Genomic DNA, 23,604 nt, shown 5'->3' with positions numbered 1-23,604 from the left:
CCAAAACAATATTATACAATAAAGAAACTTCTGGAGGCATTACCCTTCCTGACTTCAAACTCTATTACAGAGCTACAGTATTGAAAACAGCTTGGTATTGGCATAAAAACAGAGACGTCGACCAATGGAAACGAATAGAAGACCCTGACTTTAACCCACAAACATATGAACACCTGATTTTTGATAAAGGAGCTAAAAGTATACAATGGAAAAAGAGAGCATTTTCAACAAATTGTGCTGGCAAAACTGGATATCAGTCTGTAGAAGAATGAAAATAGATCCATATCTATCACCATGCACAAAACTCAAGTCCAAATGGGTTAAAGACCTCAATATCAGTCCGAACACACTGAAACTGATTGAAGAGAATGTGGGAAGTACTCCACAACACATGGGCACAGGAGACCACTTCCTACGTATAACCCCTTTAGCACAGACACTAAGGGCATCATTGAATAAATGGGACCTCCTGAAACTGAGAAGCTTCTGTAAAGCAAAGGACACTGTCACTAAGACAAAAAGGCAACCCACTGACTGGAAGAAGATCTTCACCGACCCCACAACTGACAAATGTCTGATCTCCAAAATATATGAAGAACTCAAGACACTAGACCGTAAAAGGCTAATCAACCCAATTATAAAATGGGGCACTGAACTGAACAGAGAATGCTCAACAGAAGTAGTTCAAATGGCCAAAAGACACTTAAGGTCATGCTGAGCTTCCTTAGCAATTAGGGAAATGCAAATCAAGACAACTTTAAGATACCATCTTACACCTGTCAGAATGGCTAAAATCAAAAATACCAATGATAGCCTTTGCTGGAGAGGTTGTGGAGAAAGGGGTACACTCATCCATTGCTGGTGGGAATGCAAACTTGTGCAACCACTTTGGAAAGCAGTACGGCTGTTTCTCAGGAAATTTGGGATCAACCTACCCCAAGGCCCAGCAATACTACACTTGGGAATATACCCAAGAGATGCCCTATCATACAACAAAAGTATATGCTCAACTATGTTCATACAGCATTGTTTGTAATAGCCAGAACCTGGAAAAACCCTAGATGCCCTTCAATGGAAGAATGAATGAAGAAAGTATGGAATATATACATATTATAGTACTACTCAGCAGTAAAAAAAAATGACTTCTTGAATTTTGCATACAAATGGATGAAAATAGAAAACACTATCCTGAGTGAGGTAAGCCAGACCCCAAAAGAGGAACATGGGATGTACTCACTCATATTTGTTTTCTAGCCATAAATAAAGGACATTGAGTCTATAATTCATGATCCTAGAGAAGCTAAGTAAAAAGGTGAACCCAAAGAAAATCATATAAGCATCCTCCTGAATATTAACCTTCATCAGGCGATGATAAGAGACAGAGACAGAGACCCACATTGGAGCACCGGACTGAAATCTCAAGGTCCAAATCAGGAGCAGAAGGAGAGAGAGCAGGAGCAAGGAACTCAGGACCATGATGGGTGCACCCACACACTGAGACAATGGGGATGTTCTATCGGGAATTCACCAAGGCCAGCTGGCCCGGGTCTGAAAAAGCATGGAATAAAACCAGACTCGTTGAACATAGTGGACAATGAGGACTACTGAGAACTCAAGAACAATGGCAATGGGTGTTTGATCCTACTGCACGCACTGGCTTTGTGGGAGCCTAGGCAGTTTGGATGCTCACCTTACTAGACCTGGATGGAGGTGGGTGGTCCTTGGACTTCCCACAGGACAGGGAACCCTGATTGCTCTTAGGGCAGACGAGGGAGGGGGACTTGATTGAGGGAGGGGGAGGGAAATGGGAAGCGGTGGCGGGGAGGAGGCAGAAATCTTTGATAAATAAATAAATTAATTAAAAAAAGAAAAAACTCTGGAGAATGGTGACAGATCTTAGGGCTATCAACAAGGTCATTCAACCTATGGGTGCTCTGCAATCTGGAATTCCTATGCCCTCTCTGTTACCAAAGGGATGGCCTCTCATAGTTATTGATTTAAAGGATTGTTTCTTCACTATACCTTTACAAGAAAAAGACAGAGAAAAGTTTGCCTTCACAGTGCCTACTTATAATAACTAGGCACTGTGGACTATCCTCCCACAAGGTATGTTAAATAGCCCCACCCTGTGTCAATATTTTGTAAGTAAACCATTGGAAATAATATGCAAGCAATTTCCTAAGTCTAAAATTTACCATTATATGAATGACATTTTGCTATCTATTTCAAATATGGATACCTTATGGAGACTGTTTAAGAAGTAAAGGTAGTTTTACCTAAATGGGGATTGCATATTGCTCCTGAAAAAATACAGAAAGGAGATTCTGTCAATTATCTAGGTTATAAAATAAGTTTACAAAAAATTAAAACACAAAAGGCACAAATTAGGAGAGATCAGTTAAGGACACTTAATGACTTTCAAAGATTGTTAGGAGACATCTCCAGCCTATGACCGGCAGTTGGGAAAACACCTTATCTAATAATTCATTTAAACAAAACCTTGGGTGGTGATAAAGACTTAAACAGTCCCAGAGAATTAACAGCTGAAGCAGAAGAGGAACTGACAATGGTTGAAGAAAAATTACAGGAGGCACATGTGGATAGGGTGAATCCAATGCTTAGTCGTATTCTCATCATATTGCCTTCCAGAATTTCTCCTATGGGAACCTTAATGCAGGGAGATGATATTATCTTAGAAGGGATCTTTTTTTACCACATAAACCAAGTAAAAAATTAAATCTTATCTTGAAAAAGTCTCTGAGTTAATTATAAAAGGTAAATTGAGACTTCATCAACTAGCAGGCATAGACTCAGCAGAAATTATAGTGCCATTCACTACCGATGAGATAAAAAAGTTATGGGAAGACAATTAACCATGGCAAAGAACTTTTGCTAATTTTTTGGGAGAAATTAATAACTATCTATTCCAAAAACAGTAGGCTTAACTTTATAAAGAGAACTTCTTTGATTCTTCCTTGAATCATCTGTGATGCTCCAATAACTGGAACCTGTACATTTAATACTGATGCTAATAAATCAGGGAAGGCAGGTTACAAATCAGAAGAATTGAGTAAGGTGAGACAAAGTCCTTATGATTCTGTCCAGAAGGCAGAATTATATGCCATCCTTATGGTGCTAAGAGATTTTAAAGAACCTCTTACTGACTCACAATATGCAGCGTTATGTTGCATATTGAAACTGCTGAATTTATACCAGATGATACAGAAATGACTTCATTGTTTATCCAAGTACAAGACACGATCAGTAATAGGATTTGCCCTATGTACATAACACACATCCGATCCCATACAGGTCTGCCAGGTCCTCTAGCACAAGGTAATGCAGACATTGATTAATTGTTGATTGGTACTATACTGCAGGCCTCTGAATTTCATAAAAACCATCATGTCAATAGCAAAGGCATGAAAAAAAAGTTTTCTATTATGTGGCAACAAGCTAAGGAGATTATAAAGGAATGCCCTACTTGGTCTTTCTATAAGCAAACACCACTGCCTGCAGGGACTAATCCAAAGGGTACTCAAAGGAATGAAATCTGGCAGATGGATGTGTTCCACTTTGCAGAATTTGGCAAATTAAAATATGTACACCACACCATTGACACTTATTCAGGTTTTCAATGGGCAACTGTTTTAAGCTCAGAAAAAGCTGATTCAGTAATCACTCATTTATTAGAAGTTATGACCATCATGGGTATACCTGCACAAATAAAGATGGATAATGGTCCAGCTTATGTCTCTAGGATAATGAAACAGTTTTTTTGGTTATTATAATATTAAGCATGTTACAGGTATACCATACAATCCTACTGGTCAAGCAGTCATAGAAAGATCAAATAAAACTATAAAGGATATGTTAAACAAACATAAAGGGGTGGAAAATAACCCCAGAAATAGGTTACATAATGCTTTATTAACCTTTAATATATATGCCTGTTTATGTCTTTGTAGATAATGTTTAACTTTCCCGTAACAAACAACAAATTTTCCTGCAGTAATCTTTGAAGTTTCCAGAATGAAGATGGGGCCCCACAACATCTGGTTACTATGACATCATGATATTGATAGCACTAATATCAGACCTGTTTTTTGGTACCAGCTGCACAAGACAGTTTCGAATGGTGCACATCTTTGACAACACTCTGGTCAGAGCACCTCAAAACACTCAGAGAGTATTTGCAATTTTCTCAGACAAAATATTAATCTTGGAATTTTACCATCATTTACTTTCACAGGACCCCATAAGAACATTGCCCCCGCCGGGCGGTGGTGGCGCACGCCTTTAATCCCAGCACTCGGGAGGCAGAGGCAGGCGGATCTCTGTGAGTTCGAGACCAGCCTGGTCTACAAGAGCTAGTTCCAGGACAGGCTCCAAAACCACAGAGAAACCCTGTCTCGAAAAACCAAAAAAAAAAAAAAAAAAAAAAAAAAAGAGTCCAGTTTTATCCCATGCTTTTTCAGTTCCAGTCCATCTGGCCTTGGTGAGTTCCCAATAGATCAGTCCCTCTGTCTCAGTGGGTGGGTACACACCTCACGGTCCTGACTTCCTTGTTCATGTTCTCCCTCCTTCTGCTCCTCATTGGAGCCTTGGGAGCTCATTCCAGTGCTCCAATGTGGGTCTCTGTCTCTATCTCCATCCATCGCCAGATGAAGGTTCTATGGTTATATGCAAGATATTCATCAGTATGGCTATAGTATAGAGCCATTTCAGGTTCCCTATCCTCAGGTGCCCAAGGACCTAACTGGGAACATCCCCCTGGGCACCTGTGAGCCCCTCTAGGTTCAAGTCTCTTGCCAACCCTAAGATGGCTCCCTTAATTAAAATATATGCTTCCCTGCTCCCATATCCATCCTTCCTTTATCCCAACCATCCCAATTCCCCAAGTTCCCCTCATCCTCCCCTTCTCACTTTTCTCTCCCCATCTCCCCTTACCCCTATCCCACCCACCCCCAAGATCCCAATTTTTTGCTCAGCAATCTTGTCTACTTCCCATATCCAGGAGGATAACTATATGTTTTTCTTTGGGTTCACCTTCTTATTTAGCTTCTTTAGGATCACAAATTATAGACTCAATGTCCTTTATTTATGGGTAAAAACCAATTATGAGTGACTACATCCCATGTTCATCTTTTTTGGTCTGGGTTACCTCACTCAGGATAGTATTTTCTATTTCCATCCATTTGTATGCTAATTTCAAGAAGTCATTATTTTTTACCATTGAGTAGTACACTAATGTGTATATATTCCACAATTTCTTCATCCATTCTTCCATTGAAGGACATCTAGGTTGTTTCCAGGTCCTGGATATTACAAATAATGCTGCTTTATACATAGTTGAACAAATGCTTTTGTCATATGATAGGGCATCTCTTGGGTATATTCCCAAGAATGGTATTGCTGGGTCCTGGGGTAGGCTGATCCCGAAATTCCTGAGAAACCACCACACTGATTTTCAAAGTGGCTGGGCAAGTTTGCATTCCCACCAGCAATGGATGAGGGTACCCCTTTCTCCACAACCTCTCCAGCAAAGGCTATCATTGATATTTTTGATTTTAGCCATTCTGACAGGTGTAAGATGATATCTCAAAGTTGATTTGATTTTCATTTCCCTGATCGCTAAGGAAGTTGAGCATGACCTTAAGTGTCTTTTGGCCATTTGAACTTCTTCTTTTGAGAATTCTCTGTTCAATTCAGTGCCCCATTTTTTCATTGGGTTAATTAGCATTTTAAAGTCTAGTTTCTTGAGTTCTTTATATATTTTGGAGATCAGACCTTTGTCAATTGCGGGGTTGGTGAAGATCTTCTCCCAGTCAGTGGGTTGCCTTTATGTCTTAGTGACAGTGTCCTTTGCTTTACAGAAGCTTCTCAGTTTCAGGAGGTCCCATTTATTCAATGTTGCCCTTACTGTCTGTGCTGCTGGGGTTATACATTGGAAGTGATTTCCTGTGCCAATACGTTGTAGAGTACTTCCCAGTTTCTTTTCTATCAGGTTGAGTGTGTTCAGGTTGATATTGAGGTCTTTGATCCATTTGGACTTGAGTTTTGTGCATGGTGATAGATATGGGTCTATTTTCATTCTTCTACAGGTTGACATCCAGTTGTGCCAGCACCATTTGTTGAAGATGCTTCCTTTCTTCCATTGTATAGTTTTAGCTGGTTTATCGAAAATGAGGTGTTCATATGTTTGTGGGCTAAAGTCCGGGTCATCTATACGATTCCATTAGTTGACTTCTCTGTTTTTATGCCAATACCAAGCTGTTTTCAATACTGTAGCTCTGTAATAGAGTTTGAAGTCAGGGATGGTAATGCCTCCAGAAGTTTCTTTATTGTATAAGACTGTTTTGGCTATCCTGGGTTTTTTGATTTTCCATATGAAGTTGATTATTGTCTTCTCCAGATCTGTGAAGAATTTTGATGGGATTTTGATGGGGATTGCATTGAATCTATAGATTGCTTTTGGTATAATTGCCATTTTACTATGTTGATCCTCGCAATCCAAGAGCAAGGAAGATCCTTCCATTTTCTGGTATCCTACTCAATTTCTTTCTTCAAAGACTTAAAGTTCTTGTCAAATAGATCTTTCACTTCCTTGCTCAGAGTTACCCCAAGATATTTTATGCTATTTGTGGCTATCATGAAAGGTGATGCTTCTCTGATTTCCCTCTCTGCTTCCTTATCCTTAGTGTATAGGAAGGCAACTGATTTTTTGGAGTTGATCTTGTATCCTGCCACATTAGTAAAGGTGTTTATCAGCTGTAGGAGTTCTTTGGTAGAGTTTTTGGGTTGCTTATGTATACTATCATATCATCTGCAAATAATGAAAGCTTAACTTCTTCATTTCCAATACAAATCCCCTTGATCCCCTTATGTTGTCTTATTGCGATTGCTAGAACTTATAAGCACTATATAGAAGAGGTATGGAGAGAGTGGACATCATTGTTGTGTTCCTGATTTTAGTGGGATGGCTTTGAGTTTTTGTCCGTTTAATTTAATGTTAGCTGTCGGCTTGCTGTAAATAGCCTTTATTATATTTAGATATGACCCTTGTATCCCTAATCTCTCTATGACCTTTATCATAAAGTGGTGTTGAATTTTGCCACATGCTTTTGCAGCATCTAATGAAATGATCATATGGTTGTTTTTCTTTTAGTTTATTTATATGATGGATTACATTGATAGATTTTTGTATGTTGAATCAGCCCTGCATCACTGGGATGAAGCGTTATTGATAATAATGGTTTATTTTTCTAATGTGTTCTTGGATACGGTTTGCCAATATTTTATTGAGGATTTTTGCATCAATGTTCATGAGTGAGATAGGCCTCTAATTCTCTTTCTTGGTTGAGTCTTTGTGTGGTTTTGGTTTCAGAGTAACTGTAGCTTCATAAAAGGAATTTGGCAATACTCTTCTGTTTCTATATTGTGAAATACATTAAGGAGTATAGGTATTAGGTCTTCTTGGAAGATCTGGTAGAATTCTGCGTTGAAACCATCTGGTCCAGGGCTTTTTTTGGTAGGGAGGTTTTTGATAACAGCTTCTATATCTTCGCGACTATCAGGTCTATTTAGATTGTTCACCTGGTCCTGGTTTAACTTTGGTATATGGTACTTATCTAAAAAAATGTCCATTTCTTTTACATTTTCTAGTTTTGTGGCATACAGGCTTTTGTAGTAAGATCTAATGATTCTCTGAATTTTCTCTGTGTCTGTGGTTATGTCCCCCTTTTCATTTCTGATCTTATTAATTTGCATATTCTCTCTCTGCCATTTGATTAGTTTGTATAGGGGTTTATCTATCTTGTTGATTTTCTCCAGGAACCATCTTTATGCTTCATTGATTCTTTGTATTGTTTTCTGTGTTTCTATTTTGTTGATTTCATCCTTCAGTTTGATTATTTTCAGTCTTCTACTCCTCCTAAGTGAGTCTCCTTTTTTTTTCTAGAGCTTTCAAGTGGGCTGTTAAGTCTCCAACGTGTGCTTTCTCTGTTTTCTTTAATTGGGCACTTAGTGCTATGAACTTTCCTTTTAGGACTGCTTTCATAGTATTCCATAAGTTTGAGTATGTTGTTTCTTTTTATTCATTGAATTCAAGGAAGACTTTAATTTCTTTCTTTATTTCTTCCTTGATCCAGGTGTAGTTCAGTAGTTGACTGTTCAGTTTCCATGAGTTTGTAGGCTTTCTGGGGGTAGCATTGTTGTTGAATTCTAACTTTAATCCATGATGATCTGATAAGACACAGTTGGTTACTAATATTTTTTGTAACTGTGGAAGTTTGCTTTGTTACCGAGTATGTGGTCAATTTTCTAGAAGGTTCCATGAGCTGCAGAGAAGAAGGTGTATTCTTTCCTATTTCGGTGGAATGTTCTATAGATGTCTGTTAAGTCCATTTGATTCATTACCTCCATTAATTCTCTTATTTCTCTGTTAGGTTTCTGTCTGTTTGACCTGTCCATTGGTGAGAGAGGAGTGTTGAAGTCTCCTACTATTAGTGTGTGTGGTTTGATCACGGCCTTTAGTTTTAGCAATGTTTCTTTTATGTAAGAGGGTGTTTTTATATTAAGGGCATAGATATTCAGGATTGAGACTTCATCCTTATGAATTGTTCCTGTTATGAGTAGAAAATGTCCCTCTCCATCTCTTCTGATTGATTTTAGTTTGAAATCAACTTTGTTAGAAATTAGTATGGCCACACCTGCTTGTTTCTTAGGTCCATTTGCTTGATAAGCCTTTTCCCAGCCCTTTACTCTGAGTAGGTGCCTGTCTTTGTGGTTGAGGTGTGTTTCTTGTAAACAGCAGAATGTTGGATCCTGTTTTCGTATCCAATCTCTTAGCCTGTGCCTTTTTATAGATGAGTTGAGTCCATTGACATTAAGTGATATTAATGACCACTGGTTGTTAACTCTGGTCACTTTTCTGGTAGTAGAGTTTGTGTGTTTCCCTTCTTCAGGTTGTGCTGGTGAATAGTCTCTAGATGTCTGAGTTATTGTGGGCATTGTTGGACTCCTTGGTTTGTGATTTTCCTTCTATTACTTTCTGTAAGGCTGGATTTCTGGCTACTTATTGTTTAAATTTGTTTTTATACTGGAAAATTTTGTTTTCTCCTTTTATAGTGAATGAAAGCTTGGCTGGGTATAGTAGTCTGGGCTTGCATCCATGGTCTCAGTCTGCAGTACCTCTTCCAGGACCTTCTGGCTTTCATGGTTTCCATAGAGAAGTCAGGTGTAAGTCTGATAGGTTAACCTTTATAAGTAACTTGGCCTTTTGCCTTTGCAGCTCTTAATAGTCTTTCTTTATTTGTGGCAGCGTAAATGAATGCAGAAAGATTATAAAAATATATACAGCTTTAATAAGGAAATAGACTTACAGGACCACAGGTTCCCATAGAGAACAGTAAAGGCAGAGCAAAAAAAGGGGCTGCTGGGATCACGCCTGGCAGATTTATCAGTAAACATTAGCCCAAGGCGAACACGCCCCCAATGGGTGGGGCTATATCCCTACATCTCCCCCTGTTGTCTAAATAAGATAGAACTAAACCAAATACAACTATATACAATAATAACAAATAATAAATATAACAAACAATATTGAGAACAAAACTTTTGCTAAACATTCTATCTCAAGGAGTCTAAATAACATAAAGAATAACTACAATTATATAATCTTCAACTCCGTCAAAGATCTGAGAAGGGAATAAATATTACTTAACAATTGAGAGATATCCAAAATGTGCAACAATTGACAGAAACAACTGACTACCTGAGCAATCACTCAAAGTCTCGTTTGCAATGTTGAGTCAACCAACTTTGGCTAAGGTCTACCATAACTGGCATACCATTCTTAGAACTATCCTACCCTGTCTTGTCAGGATAAGACAATCCTGTTTCATCCACTTAGGGATATTCTGTATCTTTGTCAGAAGTTGAGGTATGGGCTTTTCTTAATCCAAAGGCCAGTTCTGCCAAGAAGACAAGCTCCCAGTGGAGTGTCTTTGGTGCTCAACGTTCTCTCGGGAGTAGAGTGGCATTGCCAGGAGTAATTGTGTCTCGTTGGCACAGAAATTTTAGGTTAGATTAAAGGCCATTTTCTACAGCTCTTCAAAGAGGCTGAAGATCATACTATCTATACTAAATATAATCTCTATGTAACTAAAAGACCTGATTAACTTAAAAATAAATATGACAAACATAGAATTCTCAATACCTATCTAACTTGAAGACTAAAAGAATAAACAACTGTGCAATATATGAAGACAATGATCTTCCATTGTAAACAATGTCATAGTATCAGAGGTAGAAATGTACATTGTAATATGGTAGATATAGACAAAGTTATAAGCATACTCATACAAAAATAGAGGTAGTAACACTCACATTCAATATTCAATATATCAATATACAAGAAACAGTACCAATACAATTTTCTATAAACAGTAATTCACAAAAACCAATCATCCCATAAAACCAGTTAATCCCCCTTCTTCCTCCTCTTCTTCTTCTTTTTTTTTGTCCATAAAAATATCACCCCATCCCCTCAACCCTAAACCAACCACTAAAAGATGTCCCCAACCCTGAGGGCAAACTCTGTTGGGAGAGGGGATGTCGTCCTCTAAGATTGCTTCTAGCTGACATGGGGGCGACATTCTTCTTAGGGGGGTCCTGTGAAAGCAAATGATGGTAAAATTCCCAAATTAACCTTTGACCTAAGAAAATTGTAACTAGTCTCAGAGCGTTTTGAGAAGGTCCGGCCAGAGTGTTGTCAAAAATGTGCACCATTCGAAATTGTCTCATGTAGTTGGTACCAAAAAATAGGTCAAATATTAGCACTTTAAAAAAACAAAATTCATGACATCATAAAAAACAGATTGAGTTGATGTTGTGGGGCCCCATCTTCATCCTGGAAACTTCAAAGATTACTGTAGGAAAATTTGTTGCTTGTTATGGGAAATTTAAACATTAACAACAAGGACATATACTGACATATAAAGAAAGACACAGATATGAGGAAAAGCAAAGAAAGTTTAAGACATATATATATATATATATATATATATATATATATATATATATATATAATTAATACTTAAGGAACATGCCCCTCCATCAGTAATTAAATATTCGGGGTCCCTTAAATTCTTTGAAGATGGGTATTTTCCTGTGGAGATAAGAAGAGAACCCTGCCTCCAACCTATCTGTATTACTTACCATCTGTATGATTGCCATCCATGTGATTGAATTGTTATTTATCTTTCCCAACTGGCTTCTCTTCATCAAAACGAACCTTTATCAATTTTGACGGTATCCACAATTTTTCCTCACCTGTGGAGACAAGAGCAAATCCCGTTCCCCAACGCAGCACATCTCCTGGCTTCCATTGTGAGGTCAGCACATCCTTGAAATAAACTGGTTGATTTAGTTCAGTAGACTTTTCCATTATCCAATGTCTTTCTGCAGCCGATGTTCCCTTCTCATTAGCATTGAGAAAATTCAAGGTTAACAAAGCATTATGTAACCTATTTCTGGGGGTGTTTTCCACCCCTTTCTGTTTGTTCAACATATCCTTTATAGTTCGATTTGATCTTTCTATGACTGCTTGACCTGTAGGATTGTATGGTATACCTGTAACATGCTTGATATTGTAATAATCAAAAAACCTTTTCATTTTCCTAGAGACATAAGCAGGACCATTATCTGTCTTTATTTGTGTAGGTATACACATGATAGCCATGACTTCTAATAAATGAGTGATAACTGAATCAGCTTTTTCTGAACTGAAAGCCGTTGCCCACTGAAAGCCTGAATACGTGTCAATGGTGTGATGAACATATTTTAATTTGCCAAATTCTGCAAAGTGGAACACATCAATCTACCAGATTTCATTCCTTTGGGTGCCCTTTGGATTAGCTCCTGCAGGCAGTGGCGTTTGGTTATAGAAAGAGCAAGTAGGGCATTTCTTTACAATCTCCCTAGCTTGTTGCCATGTAATAGAAAACTCTTTCTTCAAACCTTTGCTATTATCATGATGTTTTTTATGAAATTCAGAGGCTTGTAGCACACTACCAATCAATAATTGATCAATTTCTGTATTCCCTTGTGCTACAGGACCTGACAGATCCATATGGGATCGGATGTATGTTATGTACATAGGGCAAAGCCTATTCCTAATCAAATCTTGCACCTGGATAAACAAAGAGGTTAGTTCTGTGTCATCAGGTATAAATTTAGCAGTTTCAATATGTAAAATAACTCTTTCTGCATATTGTGAATCAGTAACTATATTAATAGGTTCTTTAAAATCCCTTAGCACCATAAGAATGGCATATAATTCTGCCTTCTGGACAGAATCATAAGGACTTTGTTCCACCTTACCCAAGTCTTCTGATTTGTAACCTGCCTTCCCTGATTTATTGACATCAGTATAGAATGTACAGGCTCCAGTTATTGGAGTATCACGGACGATTCGAGGAAGGATCCAAGAAGTTCTCTTTATGAAGTTAAGCCTCTTGCTTTTTGGATAGTTGTTATTAATGTCTCCCAAAAAATTAGCACAAGCTCTTTTCCATGGTTCATTATCTTCCCATAATTTCTTTAGTTCATCAGCAGTGAAAGGCACTATAATTTCTGCTGGGTCTATGCCTGCTAGTTGACGAAGTCTCAGCTTGCCTTTTATAATTAACTCAGAGACTTTTTCCATATAAGTTTTCAGTTTCTTACTTGGTTTATGTGGTAAAAAGATGCATTCCAAGATAATATCATCTCTCTGCATTAAAATTCCTGTAGGGGAAATTTTTGATGGTAGTATGACGAGAATACAATCAAGCTCTGGATTTACCCTGTTCACATGTGCTTGTTGTAATTTTTCCTCAATCATCATCAGTTCCTTTTCTGCTTCAGCTGTTAATTCTCTGGGACTGTTTAAATCTTTGTCACCATCCAAGGTTTTGTTCAAATGAATTATTAGATCAGGTGTTATCCCAATAGCTGGCCGTAGACTGGAAATGTCCCCTAATAGTCTTTGAAAGTCATTAAGAGTCCGTAGGCGATCTCTCCGAATTTGTGCCTTTTGTGTCTTAATTTTTTGCAAACCTATTTTATAACCTAAATAATTAACAGAATCTCCCGTCTGAATCTTTTCAGGAGCAATTTGCAATCCCCATTTTGGTAAAAGTATTTTTATTTCTTCAAACAGTCTGTTCAAGGTATCCATGTTTGAATCGGATAACAAAATGTCTTCCATGTAATGATATACTATCGATTTGGGAAATTTCTTGCGTATTATTTGCAATGGTTGATTCACAAAATATTGGCACAGGGAGGGGCTATTTAACATACCCTGGGGGAAGACGGCCCAGTGGTACCTCCTTATAGGTTGAGAATTAATATAAGTAGGCACTGTGAAGGCAAATTTTTCTCTATCTTCTTTTTGTAAAGGTATAGTGAAAAAACAATCCTTTAAATCAATAACTATGAGAGGCCATCCTTTTGGCAATAAAGAGGGCAACAGAATTCCAGATTGCAGAGGACCCATAGGTTGAATAACCTTGTTGATAGCCCTGAGATCTGTCACCATTCTCCATTTACCTGATTTTTTCTTAACCACAAATACAGGAGAATTCCAAGGGCTGGTAGATTCTTCTATATGTCCAGCATCTAATTGTTCTTGTACCAACTGTTCTAAAGCCTGTAACTTTTCCTCAGATAAAGGCCATTGCTTTGTCCATATTGGTTTCTCGGTCAACCATTTTAAAGGCAAGGCTGTTGGTATCTCTGAAGGGATATCAATTGCTTGTTCTTGTACAGCCCGAACGGCCAGTTTTCTCTGTTTGTAATATCTTTTAATATTATCCCCAGAAATATAGGCTCTAGAAGTAGCAGGAATGTTAATTTGGGTATTCCATTGTTGTAATAGGTCATGACCCCATAAATTCATTGCAATATTGGCTACATATGGCTTTAATTTTCCTATTTGTCCCTCTTGTCCTATACATTCAACCCATCTCGTGCTCTGCCTTACTCGAGATAGGGTTCCAATTCCCAGGAGCTGAACATTTACATTCTGAAGAGGCCAATATGGATGCCAAGATTCTGGGGTAATGATACTTACATCCGCACCTGTGTCCAGCAGGCCAGTAATAAAAATGCCATTTACACACACTCTCAGCTTTGGTCTCTGATCATTTATAGAAGTTTGCCAAAACACACAGAACTCATCTTTCTGATCATTATTGCTTGTAACAGTAGGCATGGAGCTTTCTAATTGTCCTGAAGAGTCACGTTCTCTGTAGTAACTGGAAATGACTGAACCATGTTTGCCATGGGGGCCTGTGAGGCCCCCCTCTCACGTTTCCCGTCTGTATCAGGTTGCCTTGTCTATCTCTTGTAGACCTGCACTCATTTGTCCAGTGTCTGCCCTTTCCACATCTTCTACACAAACCTGAAGGCTGAGTCCTCCTATTTCTGTTATTTCTAGAAGATGCATTATTATTATTTCTGAAAATCCATTGTCTACAATTCCTTTTCATATGACCCATTTTGCCACAATTAAAACATTTGGTATTCTGATGTCTCCTTTTACCGTTGGAAATTGCTTCTTCTACCCATGCTTCAGTGCCATAGTCAAATGTATCAATATTCAGTGTATGCAAGACCCATTCTTCTAATGGCGCTGATCTGAGCTTTAAAGGTCCCAAAATCCTTTTGCATTCCACATTTGCATTTTCATAAGCCAAAGTCTCGATCATTATACATCTTGCTTCTGGATCAGATATCCCTATTTGTACAGCTTTAGTTATTCTTTGTAAAAAGTCAGTAAAGGGTTCTCTCTGACCCTGTTTTACTCTGACAAATGATTCCATCCTCTGTCCTGGGTCTTGCACCCTGTCCCAAGCCCTTGAGGCTGCTTTAGTACACATGGAGAGTGTGTTTTCATCCAAATTAGCTTGTTCCTGAGGGTCAGAAAATAGCCCCTCTCCTAGAATTTGATCTATGGAAATCTCAATTCCCTTTGCTCTTTCCTGCTGTTCTAAAAGTCTAGCCTCTTGCCTGAATAAGCATTTCTATTTCAATTGCGGTCCACTCTCAAGGACAGTAGAGCTCAGTTGAAACCAGTCAGAGGGCGTGACTTTATTTGTTGTGGCCCAAGATCTTAGCATCTCTTTAACAAAAGAGGCATTCATTCCAAAAGTCATTACAACCTGTTTAATTTCTTTGAGATCATTCATATGGACAGGTTCCCATGTATCTTCCTTGATGACCCTAGAGTTTCTGGAACCAACTACTTTCTCTGTTGTTGCAACTGGAAAGGCAGGTAGAACTGTAGGTAGAGCTTTGTGGGAATTGTCCCGGAGAGATTTACCCACAGATTTAGTTAAAATTTGCCTTTCTACCTCTGGCTCTTCTTCCTCAGAATTTAGAAATTCCTCAATCTTTTCAATTCTATTCACCATTGCCTTCTTTAATGTCTGAATCTCCTGTCCAGAATTATGTTCTAAAGCCTTCATTGAGGATTCTAAAGTATGAAGTTTGTCCATTAGAGATAACATCTCATCTTTGGACATAATTTTTATAGCATATACCATGCCTTCTTGTATTGACAATCTTTCCACCAATCTGTCATAAGCTTTAGACAAAATCCGATTGTCACATTCAGCAGTTTTGATTCTCTCAGTTAATGTTTCAGTTCCTACTGAAAGGGACTGAAGCTTATGATCCAAATCAGCTGTTCCCTCTTCCATAGTAATGAATTTCTCCTTAACATCAGCCTGTACCTCTTCTAAATTTTGTTCAGTTTGTCGAGTTGTGTTAAACAAAGATCTCTTCTCTGCCTGGAGAACTTCAAACTGATTTTTGAGAAGATTGTTGTCATTCTCAATTGTCTTTAAGCATTCAACCTCGTCTCGTAAAGACTTTATCATATTTCTATTATCAAACCATACAGTACCAAGGAAAACTACGAATCCCAGAAAGATCCATATCTGTGGGCTGACAGACACTTGTAAAATCTCCCACATGGTACAACTGAAAAGGCTGTTAGAGTCTTGAATGGTAATGTTTTCAGACATTTTTCTTATTTATAAAAGAAAATTATGTACCTGTAATGACGTTTTCCTGCCAGTGGTGGCGAAAGAAATGCACCTGAGTCCACGTGGTCTAAGCCAGAGCCGGTCTGAAACAATAAACTCAAAACAAAAATTATTGTACTGCCTGTTAAGGGAAGGGGTTGGCGGCTTTTGCTTCAAAACCGCAGGTGCTTCCCTTAAAACACGCAGTGAGGGTTTGGAAGAAGCAGGGAGCGATTAACTGCTCTGTGGGGGTCGCTGCTCTGTGACTGTATCGTGGCCTGGAATGGGGGAAGGGAAAGCAAGCAGGGAGTGCGCCGTAAAAGCTAGAAGGCTATGCTCGCCCAATCGCACTTCCTGAGCTCCAGTAACTAACTTGCTCGCAAAGGCTTGGAAAGATGGAGCTTGCGCCCCCCCTGTGCCGGGTCAGGGGCAAAATAGCCCGACGTTGGATGCCAAAATGTGGTGGCGTAAATGAATGCAGAAAGATTATAAAAATATATGCAGCTTTAATAAGGAAATAGACTTACAGGACCACAGGTTCCCGCAGAGAACAGGAAAGGCAGAGCAAAAAAAGGGGCTGCTGGGATCACGCCCGGCAGATTTATCAGTAAACATTAGCCCAAGGCAAACACACCCCCAATGGGTGGGGCTATATCCCTACATTTATTCTGTATGCTTTGTGTTTTGATTACTATATGGTGAGGGGATGTTTTTTCTGATCCAGTCTATTCGGTGTTCTGTATGCTTCATGAACCTTCATAGGTATATCTTTCTTTAGGTTGGGAAAATTTTCTTCTATAATTTTATTAAATATATTTTCTGGACCGTTGAGCTGCACTTCTTCTCCTTCTTCTAGTCCTACTATTCTTAGGTTTGGTCTTTTTATTGTGTCCCATATTTCCTGAATGTTTTGTGATGAGAGTTTGTTGAATTTGCTGTTTTCTTTGATCAGTGCGTTTATTTTCTCTATGGTATCTTCAGAATCTGAGACTGTTTCTTCTACCTCTTGTATTTAGTTGGTTATGCTTGTTTCTGTAGTCTCTATTTGTTTACCTAGATTTTCCATGTCCAGCCTGCCCTCTGTTTTTGTTTTCTTCCTTCCCTCCATTTCAATTTTCAAGTCTTGAATTGTTTCCATTATCTATTTGATTGTTTTTCCTTGGTTTCCTAGGATATCATTCACTGATTTACTCAATTCTTCAAACTTTCTGTTATACTTCTCATCCATTTCTATAAGGACATTTTTTGCATGCTGTTTAAGGGCCTCTATCACTTTCATAAAGTCATTTTTTCTACTTCTTCTTGATTAAGGTGTTCATGTCCTCCTGTTGTATTGTTGCTGGGTTCTGGTAGTTTCATGTTGTTTTTCAGATTGTTGGGTAAATTTTTACATTGGCGCCTGCCCATCTCTTCCTCCAAATGCTCCCCTATGGATCCTCTTTAACAGGATCAGGTCTCCTTGCCCACTGATGTGCCTTCCCAGTGATATCACTCCCCAGTGATGGCTCTCCTGGTGCCTAGATCAGATCTCCGTGCTGCTTAGGTAGCTCGTAAACAAAGGGCCTACCTTCCTTGCTGCAGGCAGGCTATTGAGACAAAGGAACTACCACCCTCCTGGTTGCCCTCACGATTTGGTCCCAGTGCCTGAACAGGCTGAGCTGGGTGATGTTATGTGCCTGAAGAGGGGTGGGAGGCAGAAGGGGGGGTTCTGGATGCCAGCTGGGTTGGATAGGAAGAGAGAGGCAGTATCCGGAGAGTATAGCCCCTGCAGGAAGACCAGAAAGTATAGGGGGGATGTGGAACATCTGAGTTCTGTGTCCCGGGCTGCTGCTGCAGGTCAGAAACTCACTCACCCCAGTGATGGCTCTCCTGGTGCTGAGATCAGATCTCTGTGCTGCTTGGGTAGCTCGTAAAAAAAGGGCCTACCTTGCTTGCTGCAGGCCGGCTATTGAGACAATGCTGATTTTTGTATAATGATACAAAGTTAAATTATATAGAATATTGTATGTGAGTATGCTTCTACCTCTGTTTAAAACATTTGTTATGTATTGATATATTTATATATTTATCGTATTGCAGTGTACATTTCTACCTCTGATTAAGATACTAATATATTATTTATGTAATGATATACATTGTTTACATTTGGAGGTCATTGTCCTCATTTATTGCACAGTTGTTTATTCTCTTAGTCTTCAATATTGCTTAATATTGTTTGTTGTTTGTAATTTTATATTTGGTATCTGTTCCTGCTGTATATAGTTGTATTGGGTTTGGTTCGATCTTGTTTAGCTAAAAGGGGGAGATGATGGGGAAGTTCAGCCAATTACATTTTGTTTAAGGTGTGTCCCCCTGAGGCCAAGAAAAAAAGATAAAAACATCCAGGTGCACTTGCCCCCTCCTCTTTGTTCTCTGTGCTCTTGGTGTTCACTGGACTCCTGATTCTGTAAGTTTTCCTTTTTTCCATTTATTAAAACTAAATCTATTTTATTGAGCTGGTCTGGTTAATTTTAGCTTATCGATTGACCGCACACATCAAACAGGGGTAGCTTCCCACTGAGGTCAAAATGGCGTAGTTTCGTTAGCTGGGTTCAGAGTGGAAGGGGGGCGGTTCTTCAGGAGCAGATGGCATAGCCAGAAACATGTGAGCAGGTAAACAGTTTGCAAGGACAGATGGCTTAGACTTAGAGCTTAAGTAGAAAAAGGCTTGGATATAGGGAATCTCCTTCCATTTGCCTGCGTTGATAATAATTAGAAAGTTCCTGTAAAATATTGGGGTTAAAGGTGTTCTTAGGTGGCCATCTAAATTGTAATGAGGCCATTTTTTTTGAACAGAGGTAGTTAAGTGTGGGTGTCTGCAGGTAGGGCACTAAGACCTGAGGTTTTAGGGTGTTTAAAAGGCACCCCAGTAGGAAGGCCAGATTGATAGGCTTGGAAGGTTTTCTTCCTATGGTTAAAGCTGTGTAAACCCACAAAAATAGCAACACCTCAAGGCTCCAGAGAAGACATCTCTTGACTATGGAGCAGGGTGTAAATCAGCACAACCCTTGCAATACTCGCGTGAGTGTCCCCTCAAGTAATGAGTGGGAGGTAAGGCCTTGAAGACCATGGTTGGTTGCAGTCCCCTCATCTCTAGGAACTCCAGAGGGTGTCCAGGAGCTCAATGGTCAATTCCTCGGGTTCAAAGAAATGGTTAAGCTAACCAGAATGGGAACACTCACCATTGGAAGCTGGTAGTGTTCAGAGAGGTTGTGCTCAGGCATATGAAACACGTGGGCTGTTTTCGAGAAAATCCCTAGTTGTGATTCCAGTCCCAGGAGCCTGGGGCAGGTCCCAGCCCCTGGAGGGGGCCACAGGGCTGGAAATTCTGGCTCCGGGGTAGGGGCTTGGGGCAGGAGAATCTCTCAAGTCTCGGCACCAAATGAAATGCCTGATGCAAGTGAGAAAAGGACACGAGATGCAAACAAACCCACTTAGGAGTTTATTAGAAGAGAGGTGTGCTCATGGGCAATAGTAAATGGTGCGGGAGGGAGGGAGAGGGGGGTGTTGCAAAGATGGTGCATCCAGCTTTTAAAGGCTTCCTAGCACATGTGCATGGGGGGAAGATGTGCCTACATCAGATGCTGATGACGGGCATCCTACGCCTTGCACATGCAAATAGGGGTTTTGCGTGAGTGAGTTACACACTGAAGATGCAGATGGTGGGCGACCCATGCATGCGCACACAGGTGGTTCATTGAGAAGTCCAGCCTTAACCGGGTGACTGAATATTTACAGGGGCAAGATACAGCTTGTAGCTTGTGGGGGAGGGGTTGTTGGAAGAGGATGGGTATTGGGGTAGCCTACCTGCAGAAAACATTTCTGCCTGCTGGCTAGATAAGCCACAGCAGTTTAATTAGGGGTCCAAGGTTTTGCCCCACTATGGAGGTCCTTGAGTGTAAGGGGTCCTGCTGTATGTCTGGTCACTCACCTCTTGGTTCTTTCTGTATTGTAGCAAGCTGTGTTTCAGAGTTGCAGGAGAATAGGGAATTTTAGGGGCAGGATTTGGCTTGCAGCTTGGGGGAATCTGGTGGATGGCAGTGGGTACTGGGTCAGCATACATGCATGAAACTCTCCTACTGGTTGGCTAGAGAAGCCAATGAAGTTGGGGGAGGGCCCTGGGGTTTTGTCCCTGTGGAAGTCCTAGGGAGTGGGTGTTGTGCCCAGTAGCTGGTCCCCTCTGTGTTGTAGCAAGTTGTATTTTCCTCGATTTAACATTTTCTTTGACTGCTGTATTCATTCCTTACATTGTATCTCCAATGACTGAGAGAGATTCTTTATTTCATATCTTGTATTCTGTTAGCAAAGCATGTCTCAGTTCCTATTCAAGTTCATTCATTTTTAATTTCCAGAATTCCCCGAGTTTGGACTTTCTTTATTGCTTCTATTTCCATTTTGGTGTTGAACAGTTTTATTCTTTTCCTTCAATTATTTGTTTATAGTTTCTTGGCATTCTTTAAGGTATTCATTTATTTTGTCCAATTGCTTGCTTATGTTTTCCTGACTTTCCTTTAGGGATTTATACATTTTCTCTTTACAGAACTCTATCACTTTCTTACATTTGTTTTTTTTTTTTCTTATGCTACAGCTATGTTGCAATATGCAGAGCCTGCTGTGGTAGGATAGCTGGACTCTGGTAGTGACATATTGCCATGACTGTTACTGATTTTATTCTTATTCTGGCATCTAGTCATCTGGATTTGGGGTGATTATGGGTCTAGATGCAGATTTCTGGGTTTGTTTATTTTAGGAGGATGTTTTGTTCCTTGGTTTTTGTTTCCTCTCTGGATTTTAGGAGATTGTTGGAAGCTAAAGGAAGGAGAATACAGAGGTCACAGGCCTGTGAGATCCTCAAGAATCATGGATGGGGTTGGGAGAGGAAGCCCCCCCCCCCAGTGTTCTGTTGCAGGACTAGGAACTACCCTAAGGATTCAAACTGGGGGAACAAAGAGATAGTAGGGAAGGTTTTGATGTGGGTGACCTATCTGGTCTTTTGCTAGGCATGGACTGTGTTTGAACAGGAAATATCTGCCTTAGTTGGGGGCTGGGATACAGTAATCATGGAGCATAGGAGGATAAACTTCTATTGGAAGCTGAGGGTGAATTGCTTACTTGATCTCATGGAACATGTGGCCTGTGGTTGAGCAGGGTGTGTCTGCCTGAATTCAAAATGCACTATTTCTAAACAAAAAGAAAAGGAGAAGGGAATGACTGACAAAAGGCTTAGTGTTATTCTACTGGCTTAACATTCCTGAGGACCTTGGCTTGATCTCCAGTGCCTTTCCTATTATTTGAGGAAGTTCCTTAAGTATATTGGTTTCTTGTAGCTGTTATTATAAATGATTACAATCAGTAGCTCAAAACAATAAAAACATCACTCTCAGGTACAGCTACAAATTCCACTCTAAAATTTATATTTTTAATAATTTGTTAAAAATTTAACATAATGTAGTTTGATCATATTATCAACTTCAAATTTTCACAGGTCATGCTTTCTGACCTTAACTCCATACTGAAATAACTTTGAGGTGCTGTCTTTTCTTCCTGTTTCTCTTCCTCTTCCTTCCACTTTTTCCCCCATTGAGTCAAGTTTGGGTTGCCTAATTACTCTTGGGAGTGGGACATGAATTGGAGTTGGTTTCCTGCTCCCAGATCCTATCATATGCCAGTGGCACTTCAGCTAGTAACTCCTCCTGCTATACTATAATTTTATCTGGTTAGAGCTAGTATAAGACTCATACTTTTCCCAGTTTTTGGAAATGCTTATTCTTACCACAGGTAACGCAGGTGTTTATTTGAGTAATAAATATTCTTATAAACTGTATTACACCCAGGCCTTGGTTTTGTTGTTGCTGTTGTGGTTGTCTTCTTCTTCTTCTTCTTCTTCTTCTTCTTCTTCTTCTTCTTCTTCTTCTTCTTCTTCTTCTTCTTCTTCTTCTTCTTCTTCTTCTTCTTCTTCTTCTCCCTCCTCTTCTTCTCCCTCCTCTTCTTCCTCTTCTGCTTCTGCATCTTCTTTTTACTTTTACTTTCACTTTCCATGTTTAAATCCTATTTGAAAAAGTCAGGACTTGTTTGATACAAATTACTAAAAGAAGTTCTTAGGAATGTCTTAAGGGTATTTAAAATGATCCAGGTCCCATCCAGCTTTAGCACTGGGATGAGGGTATAGGGATGTAGTACTCCAAGACAGGGCCTTTAAAATGGCAGTGCTGGCAACAATATTTTAGGGAGATTGTCCAAGTCTCAGCACGGTCTGGCCATGCTAAAAGACTTGCTTTTTTCCACCCTGGAAAACAGAAACTGAAGCATTTCTCAGAAAGCCCTTAAGTACTATCTGAGCATACCTCAGTGCAGTAATCATATGTGGATGCTCTTGACCATGGCTGACCTGTCTCTTCTCTATGACCAAGTCCCCAGGCTAACCCAAGTGAATATTCCAGAATCAGAGTTCAGTGGACATGGAAAAGATAAGTGAAGCTACATAAGTTCAGAAAAGGAAAATCAATATTATCTCACTCATATGCAGATTTGACCTACAATGTGTACATGTATATATGTAAAGGGGTGTAGCTAATGTCTAAAGAGATGAACTTTTGAAAAGACTGGGATTAATCCAGAAAATTACCTGAAAAATTGACAAATGAGATGACATGAAATTAAAACTTCTTTTGCCTTGTAAAGAAAATAAACACCATAATGAAAAACCATCTACATAATAAGAGAAAAGTCTTTGTCAGATAGTTTATTCAAATTGAGAATGTATAAAAATTCCCAAATTAGGGGATAAACGTAGGAAGTGATCTCCTGTACCGATATGTTGTAGAGTACTTCCCACTTTTTCTTCTATCAGGTTCAGTGTGTTCAGACTAATATTGAGGTCTTTAATCCATTTGGACTTGAGTTTTGTGCATGGTGATAGATATGGATCTATTTTCATTCTTCTACACGTTGACAACCAGTTTTGTCAGCACCATTTGTTGAAGATGCTCTCTTTTTTCCATTGAATACTTTTAGCTCCTTTATCAAAAATTAGGTGTTCATAAGTTTGTGGGTTAAAATCAGGGTCTTCTACTCGGTTCCATTGATCGACTTCTCTGTTTTTATGCCAATACCTAGCTGTTTTCAATACTGAGGCTCTGTAATAGAGTTTGAGGTCAGGGATGGTAATGCCTCCAGACGATCCTTTATTATATAAGATTGTTTTGGCTATCCTGGGTTTTTTGTTTCTCCATATAAAGTTGATTATTGTCCTCTCAAGATCTGTGAAGAATTTTGATGGGATTTTAATGGGGATTGCATTGAATCTATAAATTGCCCTTGGTAGAATTGCCATTTTTACTATGTTGATCCTCCCAATCCAAGAGCAAGGGAGATCTGAGCATGGCGGACAATGAAGGCAGATGAGAAGCCAAGGACAATGGCACTAGGTTTCGATCCTAATACATGAACTGGCTTTGTGGGAGCTTAGCCTGTTTAGACGCTTACCTTC

The sequence above is a fragment of the Chionomys nivalis genome, chromosome 8 (assembly GCF_950005125.1).
Source record: "Chionomys nivalis chromosome 8, mChiNiv1.1, whole genome shotgun sequence".
Taxonomy (NCBI): domain Eukaryota; kingdom Metazoa; phylum Chordata; class Mammalia; order Rodentia; family Cricetidae; genus Chionomys; species Chionomys nivalis.
This window is presented reverse-complemented; position numbering follows the sequence as displayed.